We start from the raw sequence: 21,153 nt of genomic DNA on the forward strand, positions 1-21,153 counted from the left end.
GGTGATCACCTCCCCACTTCCTGAGGCGCTGCGTTTGGAGACGGCCTGACACTCTGGGGTTAAATAAATTTATGGAAAAACAAATCACAGTAGTCAAAAACAAACAGCAAAACATCCCAATATCAACTGGAAAAGTCATCGCTGCTCACCAAAAGGGGACACCAAAAGATGGGGAGAGAAAGAAACTCGCGCAAGCGAAAGTCCTCCTTGCCAAGATGAGGGCGGCCGTGACTAGGCAGCCCAATGTAAATAACGCCATTAAACAAGGAATCCCAGAACTGGAGGAGATAATGGACAGCCTCGAGTTCCTTTATATATCGCGAATAAAGGAAAATGAGGGAGCGAGGATCCCCACCCGAGTCTCTCAGCGTCCACGTGCTAACACTGTAGCTGATGCTAGCACAGTTAAGAGAGTAGCCACAAGCCCGCCGCAGTTTTCTGAAGAAAGCCTCAAAAAACCGAGGCAAGAAGCGAAGACGAACGAAACCATAAAGTGGACGGAGGTCGTTAAAAACAACAAAAAAAAGAAAAAACTTTGAAGAAGGCGACGAAACCCCCACCGCAGGAAAAAAGGAACCCGAGCAAAGCGGAGGACAGGCCGAGAAGAAGAACGAGGCCGGACGCAATTCTCCTGAAAGCTGGGCAAGGTAAAATCTACGCAGACGTAGACGGAGCCATCCACCAGCTCATCAAGACCAGTGCGGCAAGGGTAGACGTTAGATTGTCCCGGCAAACAAGAAAAGGAGGGGTTCTTCTCCAGCTCAAGAGGACTACTGGGGAAATCAAGACCTCTTTCGCAGAAACCCTGAGGAAAGAAGTGGGAGAATTGAGCAGCATCACGGAACTGGTCCCCAGAGCTACCCTGAAGATAAGGGACTGCGATTGCTGCACTTCGGCAGCAGAAGTTGAGAAGGCCATAAAGAGGACCCTGTCATACTACTCGGGGAAACGCAACGTAAGTGTTAATACACGTATTTAAATTTCATAAAAACGATATATACTTGTTGTAATCTTTATTCTGCATCGATAGGATATAATATCCAAGAAATTGAATAAATTTACAACTTTCCGTATTATTACGCTTGGTATATACGCACAAAAAATCATATAACGTAAAGGCGTAATGTTAAAAACCACTATTCCGTTTCAAATAGTAGTTTAATCTGAAGTAATGCAGTGTGCTGAATCTATTGGTAACATTCTCCAAAGTGTTGTGCATGTTCCTTCGATGATTTTACGATTCTCACTTATCTTTGTGGAAATTTGCAAGATTCGCTAAAATTACGCAACTATTTATCGTTAGTTTGAAATTAACATGAAAAATGGTATAACGTAATTGAATAAGGTTAGGAACCACGGTACCATTCAAAACTGTAGATTGATCTTATATTATTCAGTGTGCTGTATCGTTTGGTAAGATTCTCCAAATTGTATAGTACGTTAATATTATGTATAAGTATTGGGAAGAATCTGTGAGAAGAAGGTTTGGTGACGTTTTGTGTCTTGTATGCTTCTGATTTGCTCTTGTGTGCTTCTATATTGGATGTGCCATTATTATTTGTGTCTGCATGCGTATCAGTTATCTTTTAGTTACCTCTTAGTTGCTTCTCAGTTGCGTCTGGATGTGTCATAGTTGCATTTTACATCCTACAGTTTGAGTCTCGATTGAGTCTATGGATACATTATTTAAATAATATTTTTTTAATATCATTCCAACTCGAGTATACATAAGTACGTACATTTAGCATTGGTAATCATACTTAAACAAATAAATAGATAGGATATTGTTGAATTATAAATTAAATTCTTAGAAAACCTCATAAATTATTACATCCATCTTACATACTTATTACGTCCATCGATATATTAGATTTGAATTTACATTCAAAATTAATACTTAAAATAACACAATGCAACTGATCTAATGTGATATACAATTATGATATACAAAAATGCAACTAAAACGCATGCAGACACAACGATTACAAGCAAACATACTCCAGACGCAATCCAGACACTAATTTTACGAATCTCTATTATCAAAGATACTACACGAGACTTATAAATAATAATTAATAGGAGAGTAAATAAGAATAAATTGGAATTATAATGAAATACGAGCGACGAAAAAGTTTTCTAAGAAATTATTTTAGAATTCTACCATAACCAATCTATTTATCTATTCAAGTATAACTAGCAATGTAAAATGTACTTAATTCGACATTTTCGGACTGAAATCAGATTCAAAGTATATTCATGATATAAAGCAACGCAGACGCAACCAAAAGATTGTAAAGTGTAATTGTGATGCTTACAGACGCAACTAAGAAGAAACATAGAAGTAACTAAAAGGCAACTGATATAAATGCAGATACAAATAATACAAGCAAACGAACGCAAAACGCAAACCGATCGAAAGTAGACCCAAACGTGACTCAACTTTATTTTTAAAGATACTACCTGCTTTTTATAAATAATAATTAAAACTAGAATAAATAAGTAAAAATATGAGTAACAACATTATAAGTGCGATAAAAAAGTTTTTTAAGAATTAATTGTAGAATTCTACTTATCCAACTTTTTTACTTGTTGAAACATGATTAGCAGGGTAAAGCACACGCATTGCGATATATTCGAGTTAGTATCTGATTCAAAATATGTACTTAAAACTATTTTTTAGTCGGTTTGACCGCACAGTTGCAACACTCTGAATTCCTAATTTTTCTAATTCAGTTACTAAAGGCAATGTTGAAAACCAATTGTCAAAACAAATTTTGTAAAACAATTGTTTGGGTATAATTTTTGCTAAACGTAATACCACATTACCACTACTTCTGACATTAGATAATTCGGGATCACGTATCACTTTGCCGGTGTAAATTTCAAAATTATAAATGAGTCCTGATGAGTCGCACAGTAAAAAAGCTTTGTAGCCCCATTTTTTAGGTTTTTTGGGCATATAGTTTTTTGGCCTATGTCTTTCTTTGAACGGTATAATCTGCTCGTCAACACATACGTGTTCAGACATCGGAATGCGATTAAAATTTTTCACCAATTTATCCAGAATGGGTCTTATTTTTTGTAAACTATCGGTCACTTCTGCATTGTTTGTTGCATTGGCTTGTAAATTTCTACTAAAATGTATTTTTGATTTTATTTTTCTCCATCGCGTATGAATCATAGTATCGGCAACAGCAGACACTCTTGTCTTTGAATTACAATACATTTCAGTTCTCAGTAATCCGTAAATGGACATAAAAAAACAGCAGCCAAAGAATTGTTCGATTTCATTCACTGAAACAGCAATGGATTTTGCTGTATCACATTGCAGTGCATACATGTTGGTATAGTCAACTATAATGCTTATAATTTCCTTGTCAAATAGTTGTCGAAAATAAGTCATAGAAGAATGGGGTGCTTCAGGGACGTTAGGGCAATCTCCTTTCCAAGGGCGATAACAACTATTATTATTCGTCTGGGATAGTGGTTGCCAAACAATTTTTTGTGGCCTTGCATCTTCCTCATCAGACGAGGATTGAGTACTAAATTCTTCATCACTATCAATAACATTTATTCGTCGTGGGGGAAATACTATTACATCCTCATCGGACTCGGAATCTAATAAGGAATCATCGGACCTATTACCGCTAATGCGTCTAATTGTAATTCCTCTGTTATTTCTATGTGATTTTATATTCATATTTTGGGTATATAATGTATAAATCTGAAAACAGGAGAAAGCACAAGCTTTATTCTAAATGTATCGAAATCTGCCATAATAGCCCATTGTGACCTTAAAGTTACAAAACTGTATCATAAAAAACAGTAACAAATTGAAAATTCAAATGCAAACAAATAGGTTGTTATTGATATACGAACCCAGAGCTATTATGTGCACTATTTTTAGTTTCGTAATCATTGAGAGAAGCATAAATAATATCAATTCAATCAAATGGTTTCGCTTATATTTACTGCGGACAGTTTGCACAGCATTTACTTTGTTATTTCAGGTTGATGAGCCTAGCAACGGTCATAAATATTATATTGATTGTCTTGACAACGTTATAGAATTAAGATTTATGCGCCATTTCATGAAAAAACTATAATTATTTGGTAAAATCTTGATAAATTAAAATGTGACCCGAAAGTTACACGGGCCCATAGAGGGTTAAAGAGGTGCAATCCTATTCACAAAGATCGTACCGAGACATAAATAATATTTAATAGGAGAGTAAATAAATATAAATAAAAATGACAATGAAATGAGTGCGACAGAAAAGTTTTATTAAAAAATTATTTTAGCATAATACTAATTCCTATCTATTTATCTGTGAAGTAGCGTCTTGTCGTGTGGTTCGGTTCTTTTGTTTATGTTTTTTCTTTTTACTCTTAACGCAATTCTGAAAGATTCACTGTCACACCTCTGTCATAGAAATGACGATCGGCCCAAACGAAGGATATCTTATTTCCCACATGAAAAGCGTGTTGCCACGTATTGTTTTTAGTACACTCTCCGTTCGTTTCTTAGTATCTTTCGTATTACTGGCATTAAACAAGGATAAAACATGTACTAAGTACTACATTACTATTACAAAATCTATATGAATTTCTTCTCAAGTGGAAAACTGCTCAGCAAATTGATTTCATTTTACTGAATATCTTTTAAAAGCGACAATGCTTAAATTTACGATCGCGACCCCTTATATGTCGTGTTTTTAATTACCAATTGTTATATATGAGAAGTGTGTATAATGGAACAATCTACCAATTAACTGAAATCAACGAGGACAGTACGAGGACTTATCGAGCTGGTATCCATAGCACGAATAATTGCCATTGCTTGCCCGTCTATCGTTCACTGCAAAAACATTTGAAGTATTATTTACCTCGCATACTCTTGGAATAATCCTCAGTAAAATTCGCGTCAATATTTGAATGTATGTAAAAATCTAATATAACCTGAAGTGAAAGCTATTTAATGTACGATTAATGACTAAAACTACGTAAAAACGAACAAATTATCAGGAAAATAATAGCAGAACATACGATTAATAAAATATAAATGATTAAGCTGAACACTATCAGATAACAAGGAATGTAACGTAAATGAAAAATTAAATTATCTATAATTATCGACAAAAATTCGACAAAATTAATTATCGACAAAAAACGATGATTCTACTATATAATCCGCTTTCCAGGGATGTTCGAAAAAACGTTTAATCGCGCCCGTGATCACACACACTCTAGTGTGCTCACCGACACACTCGCTAGTGTTCTCTATATATTTCCCGTATTCTCGCGTAAATATCTACGATAAATCAGCCGTACGACAATACATCGAACTTATACGAATCCAGTTAAATATATCCTTCAATAAGTAATAATGTGGAAGAAGAAAATAAGGAGAAAATAAGAGAAAGAGAAGAAAAGATAGACGAGATGTGCGAACAGGTACCAACGATAAAACTTAGAACTTGAGGTGGATATATTGAATATCGCTCGATAATCCCTCGATGATCCCACAATGATCGGACGTTGAATTTTGGAAAAGAAGAAGAGAAGATAAAAAAGAGAAAGAGAGAAAATATGATATAGAAAAGAGAGTCGGAGAAAGGAAAGAAAAGAGAGCCAGAGGAATAAAATAATAGAGACGCAGTTCTACAGGACGCTGAGACAACAGCTCACATAGAATCCCACAACCATGGGTCCATCCTGTAGGTCCCACCCAAGATTTAGAAATAGTAATTAATAAGAGTATATAAGAATAAAAATATGAATGACAGCGAACATAAATATGATAGAAAAGTTTTCTATGCGTTTCAATTTTAAATCGATTGCATATTATATTACATATATATAACATTCATGACGCTGCTTAGAACATCCTAATGTTTAAATATTGAATAATTATACTTTACATATATGATACATTGTTTAAATGTCAGTAAAATGATCATACTTATTAATTATTCCTTTCCGATTCCACGATCCCACGACGTGGAACTAGTGAAAGGAAATAAGCAAACAAAAAAGCATATGGGTTGTTCGGAAAGTAATTTCGTTTTTTTTGTGAAAATGAAAAACAATTTTCATACAATGAACAAATATTTTATTAAATTATATATTGGCCATTCTGGTCCAATACCTTTTGTCATCTTTCTGGTAGTAGCATGATTCCACGCTCATAAAATTTTTGGTCTTTGCTGGCAAAAAACTGATCGAAGTGGTTTTTGACCTCTTCATTTGAAGTTAAGGTTTTACCGTCTAAAAAATTTTGCAGTGACCGGAATAAATAATAACCCGAAGGTGCCAGATCTGGAGAATATGGTAGGTGTGGCATTATATCCCATTCAAGCTGTAAAAGCTTTTGGCGAGAGACCAAATTTGTATGAGATTTCGCATTATCTTGGTGGAACACTACACCTTTTCTGTTGATTAATTCTGGCCTTTTCTGTTAAAGTACATCATTCAGTTTGTCCAGCTGATGACAGTAGACTTCCGAAATAATTGTTGTGTTATCCGGTAAAATCTCAAAAAAACGATTCCTTTAAAATCCAACCAAACAGACAGCATCATCTTTTTTTGATGGATATTGGCTTTGGAAATGCTTTGAGCCGGTTCATCTTTTTTGCTCCATGATCTCTTGCGTTTGACATTGTTATATACAACTCATTTTTCGTTCCCAATAATGATGCGTTTAAAAAATGGATCATTTTCGTAACGTTTGAGAAGCGAATCACAGACGTCAACGCGACGACATAAATTTCTCTCCGTGAGAACATGGAAAACCCATATATCGAGCTTCGAAGTTAAACCCAAGTCTTTTAAGTGGTCATAAACAGTTGAATTTGATAAATTTATGCTCTTACCGATCTCACGTGTTGTTATTCGCCTGTTTGCATCAACTAATGCCTTTATCGTGTCTTTATCAGCTTCAACCGGCCTTCCAGAACGTGGTGCATCTTCGACATCAAAATTACCGGTTTCGAAATTTTGTAAACCAGTTCTGGCACTGGCGTACTGTCAACACATCTTCTCTATACACATCGGTTAATTTCTTTCTGTCTTGGACAGCAGTTTTACCTTTTCTATAGTAAAAAAGTAAAATATGATGAAAATGCTCCTTATTGCTCTCCATGTTTGAAAGGGCACCAACTAAAAACTACTGCGTAGAATCAATAGAACTTTTTCACACACAAGCCTTGCTATATCAGCTCTCAAAACATATAATGATTATGCGGCTTAAGTATGAAGTTGTGTGCAAAAAAATACAATTAAATCCTCTGTCGGGAAAAAACGAAATTACTTTCCGAACAACCTATACATTTAAGAATATGTTACCAAACGATTAATCAGACTGCATTATATTAGAATCAAGTCTCATTTAAATAGATGTTTTGTAAATTATTTCGTTTCGTTTAACGCCTCTTTGACCGTATACGGCAGTGGTGGGAACGTGAAAAGAAGTAATCACGTCCGTTTCTATTGAAAACGGTTACTATCGAATTCGAATAGAGAGAATAACCAGAAAATAAAATGCATTCGAGGATACAATACGAACAGCATCGGAATATATTCGCGTAATATTAACTAAACGTGTAATTCTCGACGCAGATAGATAAGAAACTAAATAACCCGAAATGAAGTTGTGTCACAGTTAAGAAAATATTTCTCATCGATTCAGTAGACTGTTTTACATAAGAATCAAGTTTTATTTTGAACGGATTTGAGGTGTTTGATAACATTTCGTTAAGTTTATCTCCTATTAGTTCCTATGCACAAATCATTTTAACATAAAAAAAAAAAGTTGAAATTTCTTCCGATTAGCTTGAAAACGGATACTATCAACGCAGAATAAAGAGCGTAAAAAAAAATAAGTTGCATACGTGATTACTATACGAACGGCATTGGAGAATTATCACGTTATATTAGAAAAATGTGCGATTCTCGACTCAGATATACATGAAACCAAATAAATTGAAAAGAAATTGTACCACAGTTCAGAAAATGTTACAAAATGTTTTAGCAGATAGTGCTACATAAGAATAAAAAATCGTAATCGAAGTTTCTTTAGCGTCTTTGTTCCGTTTTACGCCTTCTTCGCCCGTATACGACTGTCATCGGATCGTGAAAAGTTGTAATCTACTACGATTTCTTTGAAACCGTTTTCTATCAACGCAAAATAGAAAGAGTAATAAGAAAATAGTGTACTTGCGAGTATACAAAATGAACAGCAACGGAGAAATAGCTTAAAATATCAAAGAAAAGCAAGAAGCTCGACACAGAATAATATGAAATCAAATAACTAAAATAATGAAGTAAATGTTTCCGAATTATTCAGTAGACTATTTTACATAAGAATCAAGTTTTGTTTTGTACGGATTCGAGGTGTTGGATAACATTTCATTAAATTTATCGCCTTTTCGTCCGTATACAGCTATCGTTGTAATGTGAAAAATTATAATCTCTTGCGATTCTTTTGAAAACGTATTACGTCAGCTCAAAATAAAGAGATTAACAAGAAAATAAAATGTATGCAAGGATACAATACGAACAGCAACGGAGAATTATCGTATAATATCCACACGCTATGCCACAGTTCAGAAAATGTTATCACACGATTCAGTAGACTGCGATCATAGGAGTCAAGTCTCGTTACAGGCAGATTAGACGTTTTTGAAATCATTTCGTTACGTTTTATGTTTCTTCACAAGTATGTGACCATCGTCGAAACATAACAAATTTAAATTTCGTAAGATTCGTTTAAGAATAGTTTCTGTCGATGAAAAATAAAGAAAGTAACAAGAAAATAAAGTGCATGTTAAGATACAATCTGTATAAGGACGGAAAATTGATGTGTAATATCAGTAGAACTAGCGAATTTCAACTCAGATAACTTTGAAACGAAATTCCTCCATGGAGCCACAGGAAGATGTGCCACAGTTCCGAAAACCGATTGAACAGACTGCATTACATAAGAATTGTTTCTCGTCTTAAATTGTTTCAAGGATTTTGAACTTAATTCTTTCCGTTTTACACCTCCTCGCCCATATAGGCCAATCAAAGTAACAAGAAAAGTTGAATTTTTTTCCGATTCCATTGAAAAAGAATTTTATCGACGTGGAATAAAGAGAGTAATAAGAATAAGCCGTGCTTGCGAAAATAGTATACAGACAGCAACATAGAATTAGCCCGTAATATCTGAAAAATGTGTGACATTCGATACAGATAGATAAGAAACAATATAAATCCTATAAAAGTTGCGCCACCGTTCTGATAATGTTACCAAACTATTCAACGGACTGCGTTATATAAGAATAAAGCCTCGTTTAAATTGATTCAATGTATCTGATATCATTATGTTACGCTTTACAATCCTTCGCACGTATACGGCCATCGTCAGAACATGAAATTGAAATCTCGTCCGATTCGTTTGAAAACGGATACTATTGGCACAGAATAAAAAGAGTAACAAGATGAGTAAAAACGATATGAATTTCATAGAATTTGTGCGACAATTCAGAAAATGTTACTAAACGATACAGCAGTTTGCATTACATAAGAATAAATCATCGTTTTAAAAGGATTCGAGGATTTTGAAATCATGTTTTACGCATCTTCGCTCGTACAGGCCCATCGTCATAATATTGAAAGTTGAAATATAATCCGATTCCATTGAAAACTATGCAAAATAAATAGAGTAACAAGAAATTAAAGTGCGTGCGAGGATACAATACGTACAGCAGCGGAAACTAATCGTGTAATATCAGATAAATGTACGATTTTCATCACAGATAAATATAAAACCAAATAACTCAAAATGAAGTTGTACCACAGTTAAGAAAATGTTTCCAGACGATTCAGAATACTCCTTTTTTATTAGAATCAACGAATATTTTAAACGGATTCGAGGGTTTTGATAACATTTCGTTAAGTTTATCGCCTCTTCCCGTATATAGGAATCATTTTAACAAAGAAAGTTGAAATCTCTTCAAATTAGCTAGAAAACGGATACTATCGACGCAGAGTAAAGAGAGCAACGAGAAAATAAGATATATGCGACAATACAATACGTATGGCATTGGATAATTATCACGTTATATCAGAAAGACGTGCGATTCTCGATTCAGATATATAAGAAACCAAATATCTCGAAAGTTGTACCACAGTTCAGAAAATGAAACCAAACGTTTCAACAGATTGCGTTATATAAGAATACAGACTCATTCTAAACCGTATCGCGTTTTTCTATTTTATTTCATTTCGTTTTACACTTTTCGCCCATATATAGCCATCATCGTAACGTGATAAATTTTAATATGTAACGTCGAGGATCGGGTCTCGATCAAAAGTAAGATTTACTTCAGTTACTTAATGTTTTCCTCGACTTACACCGATTTAGTCACGTTTTGGTCAGTTCTAAGACTTTACTCGGTATGAGAATCTTTTATTTTCCTTTAGGACGAACAATCTAGCTCCTTCAAAGCATTTACCTGTTGCAGATCTTATCTTATTAGATATGATGATTCATATATTGCTGCCAGATGCTGCCCCTCGGAAATAATTCTCGTTGTTTCTACGAAGGATCAAGAAGCTCCTGGATTGTCGCCCCTTAGCTATTCCTTACCTTTGACAGGATTGGAAACGGAATTTATGTGATACGGAGGAAATATTTAATTGTTCTTAAACACCATATTTTTAACAAAATAACAATTTATTTAAACAAACAAACAAAGAAAAATAATAAAATTTACATACACTTTTAACACATTTGCTAAACAATTATGGATATAATGACTTTCATAAAAGATATTAATCATGCGCAGAATTTCGCATCTATTTGAAGCAGTTAAATTTTATAACTATTGAATAAGTATATAATATTTGCAATTGATAAGAAGAGCGCATCGCGACCGTATCGATCAGAGTATAAAATTAAACTGTTCGTAGCAGCCTTCTTACTTCGCTGAATTCTAAAATAAGTTCTAAGATAAAATATGATATTATTACCAGATGAAGTCCAGATGAAACTTGTGCATGATTCATCGGCTTGTTCGCTGGGAGATCGGAGTTGATATGTACTTATCGTCGGATGTAATTAGACATTTGCGATAAAAGTGTCTTGAAATAGTAACGCTACTTATTATTATTAAGTTTTACAGAATAAGAATACAATGTGATTGAAAATTAATCATTTTATAGAGTTAATTAATTATTATATTAGTGCTGTTGGCAATGATTTATATATATAGTTAATTAATTATTATATATGAGTACTGTTGATAATTATTATATATATAGTTGCTAGTGTAAAATAATAATTAGTTATCTTTTTATTATTTAATAGCGCCACATGTATTACTAGAAAATATATTATAAAATAATAATTAGTTATATTTTAAGTTGCTAATTTTTATATACCGATCGATAAATTTACCGACAGTTTATCAAAAGTTTTACAGACGATGGGTGGTTACCGATAGTAAGGATATCGGTTGTTAGAGTTCTATCAATGGTAACTCGTAAGTAACTCGTCCGGAGATTGCGTTCTCCGGCGACTTAGTAACACACGCTGTAATTATACTTTCTAGTATTGGGTAGTTTACCAAGTACCTTAATGCGGGGGTTGGAGTCACATCACTTCCTTCTGCTAGCACTGGTTATTCGTTTTCCACATTTACACTTGGTCCGCAGCATCGTACTTACTGTTTTCTGGTGACTGTTGGTGACCCATGTGTAAAAAGAGATGCGTCAACGAGCTCCAAATGGCCCTTAGCAGTGTAAACTCCAACCATATACCTTGTGGAGCACGTAATTATCACATCAACACAAAATTTTATTCCCTTCATCACAGTAAATAGGCCAATTACTCTAGCATTTGCTGATCCGAATACTAGAAATACCTGCCACAGTTTCGAAGTAGTGTTCTCCGTAATCTTATCGAGATCAGATTCCTCCAACAAGTTGTATGGCGATATGGTGTTAGGAATATGGTGGAATATGGTGTCCGGTAACTCATCTATCGCTATCGTATTCAGGACACTCGATCTCTCAGCTGAGAATATGTTTTGTTCACGTAGATTTTCCAAATTATGTTGAAAATAGATGGCACACGTCATCAAGTACTGCGTATCCGTATACTTCCAAATGGGCTTGATCATCGGACGAAGGATTTGTGCAGGGAGGACTTTCACCGGCTTAGGTGCGAGCCGAAATCAACTCCCCTCCATAAAAAACATTGACGGCAATAATGTTTTGGATTCTCTGGTGGTTCCCGTTTTTACTAACACTCTTGACTTAAATGTGAAAAATAGGCTGGCGTTTTGTTGTATACCAAGAGATCGTGATAGAATTCTTCTGATGATCTTATTTTTACCGCTGCAAGGGTGCATTTGACGATATGTATTACTTCTCCCGCCGTCACAGCCATATAATTAGCTGACTTCATTACTGTATATGCAAACTCATCAGGGCGAAGTATAGTCAATTGCAGGGCGTTTTTTAATACCTGCTTCTCCAGCTCACACTTTTGCTTGATGATGTCACTATATAATGCGGTCATTTGATTTCTCATGTATTTTTCGAAATAGACGAATTTTTAATTTACATAAGCAAACAGATCAAGGCCTTCAATCGAAAATTTTGTTTTGGAAACAAAAGTTCTGCCCTCACATGTTACTAAAATAAATAATTTTGGATATTCGCTCTTTAATAAAGTATATCCGCATAGATGATATTCCGTTCTTCTTTCCAAAGCAAAGGTGACGTCAAAAGTTGTGAGCATATGTATATCAGGGAATGTCTCCGCCTGACATGAAGCTATTAATTAATTGCCAATCCCTTATATAATACGTTATAATGCTCGAAATTACAGGTTGTATCAGAATGTGTCATCCAGTAGGTTTTACCTTCCTCGTCCGTAATACAAGTGCCGTTCATAAAAGCACATCTAGTTCTCTTAAGGGAAATCACACTATTGTCCTTCATTTCATCGTGATAGAATATTCCTCGAGATTGACCTTAACTGACGCCTTTACTACTACGTCGTCTCATGTGCCGTACGAGTCGGCATATTGTGTTCCAGTGCAACATCTGTCTGTTGATATTGATTCAGCTAATGTGACGTTTCGATATTCGATAATACTGGCTTTTAAACCCGACATCTGAAGCGTAGGAGTTAATAAAATTCCGATGATGAACGCAGCCTTGCAAGCTATCGAGGTCATGTTCACCAGATTCTTCTGCCATTGTGAACGACAATCACATGTGATGCCATTCCGCAATGATATATTGTGAAGTCCAGTTACACACGGCACTGATACATTTACGTATGCTCATGATCTGCCATCTAGAGAAATTGAATGTAAACCTCCGTGGAGTTCGAAGTTTCCGCGGGTCCAATAATGATAATATTATGATGTTCGTAGTCGCTCCTCCGCAATCGTATCCGAGACACAGAATTAGAGCGAAAATGTGGTTATTGCTGCTTTCATTAACACCCGCCTCATAGTTCTAAAACAATCTAATATCTACTGTCTACTCGATTTAATTTTTGATTTTCTTTTCTTACTATAGTTTACTACTTTTATTTTCTCATCCAACTGCAACTTAACGTTATTTTGAGGTTGCAATTCTAGAATTTTATAGGGGTCAGAGTATTGATTTCCCAATTTCGATGTAGATTTCTTTAACAAAAATACTTAGTCTCCCACTTCCAATATTTGCGAATATATTTAGCAGTTATAATACTTCTTTGACAGTTCTTTGGCCCTCATAAGATTCCGTCGTTCTACGTCTTGCCTATGATTAATCTTATTTACTTATTTGACGTAATAATCTAAGTACATCTGATCCATACTCTCGTCTAAAGGCGGGTCTGTTTCCGATATCCGAGCTATCTTCCCAAAAACAAGTTCATTAGGTGAGAAGTGTGTTTCCTCATGAGTGCTAGTGTTATACGAAAACGTAGTATCTAGTCATTCATCCCAATCTTTTCCTTATTAGTGAAATGCTTTAAATACTCCACAAGCACGTGATATGATCTCTCGATCGACCCATCAGACTGCAGATAGAATGCTGTTGTTTTGTATTGTCTGATTCGGAACTTCCGCGCTATCGCTCTATCAGCGAACTCAAAAAATTTAGCGGCATGATCTGTGAAAATGGTGCGCGGTGCCCCGTATTTACACATTAAACTGTTGATCATTGCATTTGCTATATCTATGAACGTGGTGTTGTTGAGGGGTATGGCGAAGGAGAACTTGGTAAGATGATCTTGGATCGTAAAAATCTATTTGTTTTCCTTCTGAGTTTGAGGGAGAGGACCTATTACGTCCATTGCAACATGAAATGCATTTACGTTTCTCGAACGCAGCTCCTGGTGTTTCCGTGAATAAACATTGATTGTTCATTTTTCACGCTGATTAATTTTTTTAGCTGGCAATCCAGGAAATTTTGAATAAACGTTTAAATATGCTCTTTCATATTTTTCCAATAGTACATTTGCCATAACTTATTGTATGGTTTAGTGACACTCTTATGACCGCATAGTGGTGACGGAAGATTTTCGCGTATTAAGTCCTCTCTTTCATACTCCTGAGGTGTTCTTATTACATTTTTACATACGCGTATTTCCAAGTTTCTTCTTTGCATAACTTCAGTCTTCGTTCAATGTATTACCAAGTTATGTTATCGATTTCTGCCGTTTGCGAGATACTAACTGTACGGAGATCTAGCGCCTGTGTTACCGACAAGAGTGATTCGAGAACGAAATCTAGTATTTCACTATCTAATACAATATTATCCGTTTCTTTAATCGGTAGAGATATTAATTTTTTATTTCCTAAATTGGTCACGCATGCACGTCCTAGCATTAAATCTTTATATTCCGGAAGTTTTATTAACTTGGCCAGCCATTCTACTCCTTCATCACAATATCCTCCGCGCATGATGATAAAGATCGCTATATTACCTTTTTTCATTGAAATTCGATCGCATGACTTTACTCAATTCCGTGAATCTCTATATGTTTCTTCCAAATGAGGCGGCATAATATACGGACATGAGGGTGGATCAAACATGCTCTCTGAACTGGTATCAAAATCGTATTCCCCTTAATCGTGGCAGATAGAAGTACTCGAAAAACTACCTAACACCTCATGTATACCTGTCCCGGTTCCAGATTATCATAAATTGTTTCGTTAACACGCCTGTCTAACGGTGTCGAGGTTTCTGCTGGTGGTTCCTCTCTCATTTCTGATGTTTGTTTACATAATTCCGTTCCGTTAAGTTGTTAAAAAGTGAAATGTTTTAAATAATTAAACATACTCTCCGGATCATATTAATTCCAATTCCAATCACATTTTATAAACAAGGAATAGCTGAGGGACAAAAATCTAGGATCTCCTTGGGCTTTCATAGACACAATAGTAATAAGTTCTGAGGGGCAGCATTTGGCAGGAACGCATCTATCATCATCTTTAACAAGGAAGGATCGATAGTAAATATCCTCTTTGAGGTAGTTAGATTGTTCATCCGTAGTTGAAAGAGAAGGATATCATCCCGAGTAAAATTGTAGAATTTATTAAACCGAGGCACGTGAGTAGATCAGTATAAGTCGAGAGAAAACTTAGTTACTGTGGTAATTTTACTTTTGATCGAATCCCAATCTTTGACGACACATATTAATAACGGAAATGACAAGTATGATAACATACCTGTAATTTTATCGTCTCTTCGTATTTATATCCTAAACATTTTAAAAATAAAAATTGAAATCTCTTCCTACTAATTTGAAAACGGATAATATAGACGCAGAGTAAAGAGAATAACAATAAATAAATTTCAACCGTGTATACAATATGAACAGTAAGATAGAATAAGAATGGAATATCAAAGAAATCCGCGATTTTCGTTACAGATTCATATAAAACCAAATAACTTGAAAAAAAGTTGAAATACAATTCAGAAAATGTAACATAATGTTTTTTCGGACAGTGTAACATAAGAATCAATGGTCGTTTTAATAGGAATTTAACAATGTAATAGGAATTAAACAAGGAAATAATTAGCGTGCGTGTATAGAGAAAGAACAACAACGGAGAAATTGCGTATAACAGAGAAAGTCGAGATGCCCGACACAAATAAATAAGAAACCTAATAACTCGAAATGAATGTGTGTCACAGTTAAGAAAATGCTTCCAAACGATTCAGAAGACTGCTTAAATAAGAATCATGTTTTCTAAAAAAAGGGAAACGAAGAAAATGACAATATACCCTTAATTTTATTGTCTCTTCGTTTTTATACGCTAAACATTTTAACAAGAAAAGTTGAAAAACCTTCCTATTAGAAAAGCATGGAAAATGTAGACTCAGAATAAAGAGTTCAACAATAAATATAGTGCAAGAGAGAATTCAATACTAACCGCAAAGTAGAATTAGCATGAAATATCAAAGAAGCGTGGGATTCCTGTTACAGTTATATATAAAACCATTGGAAAAGAAATTGTACTATGATTTAGAATATCTAACAAAATACTTCATCAGATAGCGTTACATAAGAATTAATTCTCGTTTTAATTGGTATCTTAGTTTCTTAAGCGATTTCTTTATGTTTTTCTTATTATTCACTTGTATACGTCCATCGTCATTTTGTGAAAAGTTGTAATCTTCTCCGATAACTTTGAAAACACATTCTATCATCGCAGGATAGAAAGAGTAACAAGAAAATAATGTGCGTTCGAACATATAGAACGAAAAACAACGAAGAAGTTGCGTACAATAACAAAGAAAGGCGAAATGCTCCACACTGATTGATAAAAACCATATATATAAAAATGAGTTTGTGCCACAGTTGAGACAATGTTTGCAAATGATTCAGTAGGCTGCTTTATATAAGAATCATATGTTGTTATAAACAGAAACGACGAGTATGACAATATACCTTTAATTTTTCTTCGTCTTTATACGCTAAACATTTTATCAAGAGAAGTTGAATTTTCTTCCTATTAGCTTGAAGACGGATAATATAGACGCTAAGAAAATGCAACAATAAATAAAATGAGAGCGGAAATAACAAACGAACTGCAATTTAGAATTATCATGAAATATTATAGAAACGAGGTATTCTCGTTACAGATAAATATAAAATCAAATAATTCGACAAGAAGTTGTACCACATGTCTGAAAATATTACTAGATGGTTCATCAGACAGCGTTACATAAGAATAAATACACGTTTTAATAAGAATCGTAATTTCTTATGCCACTTCTTTTCATATTACTCGCCCGTTTACGGCCACTGTCGTATCATGAAAAATTGTAATCTCCTTAGGTTCGTTCGAAAACTTTTTGTCAACGTAAGATAGAGAGAGAAACAAGGAAATAGTGTGCGTACAAGGTTACAGAACGGACAGCAACGGAAAAATTGCGTATAATAATAGAGAAAGGCGTGATGCTCGACATTGATTGATAAGAAAAAATATATATCGAAATGAATTTGTGGTACAATTATGAAAATTTGACCTAACGATTCAGGAGACCGCTTTACACATGACTCATATTTTGTTATAAATTATATTTTTATAAAAATCGGATTCTATCGACGCAGAATAAAGAAAATAACAAGAGTATAACATGTTTATTAAGACCATATACGAGGAATAAAGAAAAATGGGTGAAAGTAACTAATAAACAAGCGAAATTCTAAACCGACACGTAAGAATCGTAAAATCTTGAAAGGAATATGTATCACAGTTCGGAGAATGTTACCAAACTATTTAGCACATTGTAATACATAAAATCAAACTCCGACTTTAACTGATTTTTAACAGTATTTCAAAACGTTATAAGAATTTCCGTGGTTATACAAACATCTTCGGAATATGAAAAGTTGCAATCTCTTCCGATTCTTTAGAAATCGGATTCCATCAACGCAGAATAAGGAATATAACATGTATATAACGTGTTTATTAAATTTAAGCACGAGGTGTTACAAAAAATTGTTTAAAATATAAAAGAAACATTAAAATTTCTACACCGATATGTAAGAATTGTAATATCTTCTAAAGACTTTGTACTGCATAATGTTAACAAACGAATCAGCACACTGTATTATTAATATCAAACTATCGTTTTAAACGAAATCGTGGTTTTTAATAATATTTCGTTATGTTATACGAATTTTCATATACATATCGACCACGTCGAAATAAGAAAACTTGAAATTTCTGCCAATTCTTTAGAAATCAGATTCTATCGACGTAAAGATATAATTTTAAAAACAACGATTCCGTTTAAAACAGTAGTTCGATTTGATGTAATGCAATGTACTAAATTGTTTAGTAACATTCTCCGAACTGTGATGCCAGTCGTACGAAGATTTTACTATTTCTACTTATCGGTGTCGAAATTCGCATGTTTGCTAATATTATATGAAAATTTTTAGTTAATCTTTGTATGTGATCTACGTAAATACGTTCTATTCTTGTTATTTTCTCTATTCTGTGTCGATAGAATCCAATATGTAATGAATCGGAAGAAAATTTCATATTCCGACGATATCGGCATACGCATGAAAATTCGTATAGTTTAACGAAATACTATTAAAAACTACGATTCCGTTTGAAACAGTAATTTGACTTCATGTAATGCAGTCTGCAGAATCATTCGATAACATCTTCAAAAGTGTGGTACAATTTGAATTGAAAATATCACGATTCTTAATTTTCGGTGTCGAAATTTGCATGATACAATTGGATTATAAAACAATTTTTTGTAAATTCTCCTTTTTAATTTTCGTAAACACGTTGTATTCTTGTTACATTCATTATTCTGCGTCGATGGAATCTAATATTTATGGAAATGGAAGAAATATCAACTTTTCAAATTTGACCATATCGGTATATGCACAAAAATTCGTATAGCGTAACAAAATACTATTAAAAACCACGAATCTTTTAAAAACAGTAATTTCATCTTATGTAATGCAGTATGCTCAATCCTTCGGTAACATCCTTCGAAGTATGATTCAAATTCCTTCGAACTTAATGCGATTCTTACTTATAGGTGTCCAAATTGGCTTGCTTCAATAACATTATGCAACACTCTTTCGTCAATCCTCATATTTAGTCCACGTACACATTATATTCTTGTTATATTATTTTATTCTGAGTGGATAAATTATCTCTGCAATTTTTAAAGAATCGGAAGAGATTTTAAGATTTCATAATGCGACGATTTTAGTATACGCATGAAAATACGTACAGCATTAGGAAATATATTTAAAATCCACAGTTTCCTTTAAAACAGTAATTTGATGTTATATAATGCAGTGTACTAAAACGTTTGGTAAAATTCTCTGAACTATGGAGTAAGTTCCAACGAGAATTTATGAAGCTTAATTATCGGTCACGAAATTCGCATGTTTTGCTAAAATTATACAACAATTTTTTTGTTAATCCTCATATTTATTCTACGCAAACGCGTTATAGTCTTGTTATATTCTTTCTTCCGAATCGACAGAATCCGATTTTTAAGTAATTAGAAAAGGTTTTGACTCTTCATAATCCGACGATATCGGTACATCCACGAAAATTCGTATAGCGTAAAGAAATACTATTAAAAACCACGATACCGTTTAAAAAAATAGTTTGATATTTTTTAAAGCAGTATGCTGAATCGTTCGGTAACACTTTTCGTAGTGTGATACAATTGTCTCGAAGATTTTATGATTCTTAATCCTTTGCGGGCGACGATTTATTTAACGTTTCGTCTCAAGCATTCGTCAATTAGAAACACAATTTTGTTATATAATTATGTGTATTTCATTTATAATTTTGTAATATAATTAACTGATTCAACATACTAATTATATAATTCAATATACAATTTTGTTATATAATTATGGGTATTTTATTTATGATTTCAAATTTTGTAGTTATGTAAAGTATAGTTCTTATAGTGTACATTAACTTGTACTTTTCTCGGCGCGTTGAGATAGTAAGCGTACATCGTATAGCTGTTGGCTCAAATATGCCATCAATAATGCTAAAAATCTCAAAATTAAGTGACACCTGCTCCATACGGAACACATCAAATAACGAAGTAGATGATATCGACGTGTTCACTAACGCTTCAATCTACCGAGCTGTGTTCCTATCTATTAGCAAAAAGAGGAAATTTAATACAAACGCAGATATAAGAAATTCACATACGTTCCATCAATCAAAAATGAGGTCACGAGATATACCTATACACAACTCATATGATATACTCTTTGAAACCAATGCTACACCAACACGTAACACGAAAACAAATGAAGACACCAAAACAAATGAAGAAAATAAACCTCCTCCTATTTACATTCAGGCCCAAGTCATTGAGCTGCTGATAGAATTACTTGTGCAACAAGCAGTTAACAACAATTTTACTTTAAACCAACTCAAAGATAATCAAACAAAAATCCAGTTATCATCCTCGGATCACTATAGGAAAGTAATAATTGAGTTAAAAAGCAAAATCGTAAATTTTCACACCTATCAAAAAAATTACACCTATTAAAGCTGAAAGAAGTTACGAGGTAATTCTACGCGGAATTCATCCAAAAACAAATTTATAGAAAATCATTGACGAACTCAAGCAACACAAACACGTTGTTAGTCGATTAATAATATAGTTAATTATTATACTAAACAGCCACTACCTCTATTTGCTATTGAACTTGAACCAAATAATAATAACAAGGACATATACAGCATAGAAAAACTACTCAACAGATTAATTAAATTCGGCCCGCCCAGTCCGAAACGTGACATACCTCAATACCATCACTGCCAAACCTATGGCTATACGAAGAATTACTGCGATAGATTACCTGCTTGTGTTAAATATGCAAGCAATTACTTAACTACATTTTGCCCACAAAAAGGTAAACTAGTAAACGTAAAATATTTTAATTGTCAAGGTAATCATCCAGCAAGTTATAAAGGCTGTTTGGTACCTAAGCAACTACAACACAAAACATTTCCTCCACTAAGACGAAGAACATTATCTGAAACTTACAATAACCAGATTCTTTATACCACAGAATACAATCCAGAAATAGACACTTTCCAAAATTATACTAAACACTTTTACAAAAATAACAGAACC

The sequence above is a fragment of the Vespa velutina genome, chromosome 1 (genome assembly GCF_912470025.1).
Source record: "Vespa velutina chromosome 1, iVesVel2.1, whole genome shotgun sequence".
Taxonomy (NCBI): Eukaryota; Metazoa; Arthropoda; class Insecta; order Hymenoptera; family Vespidae; genus Vespa; species Vespa velutina.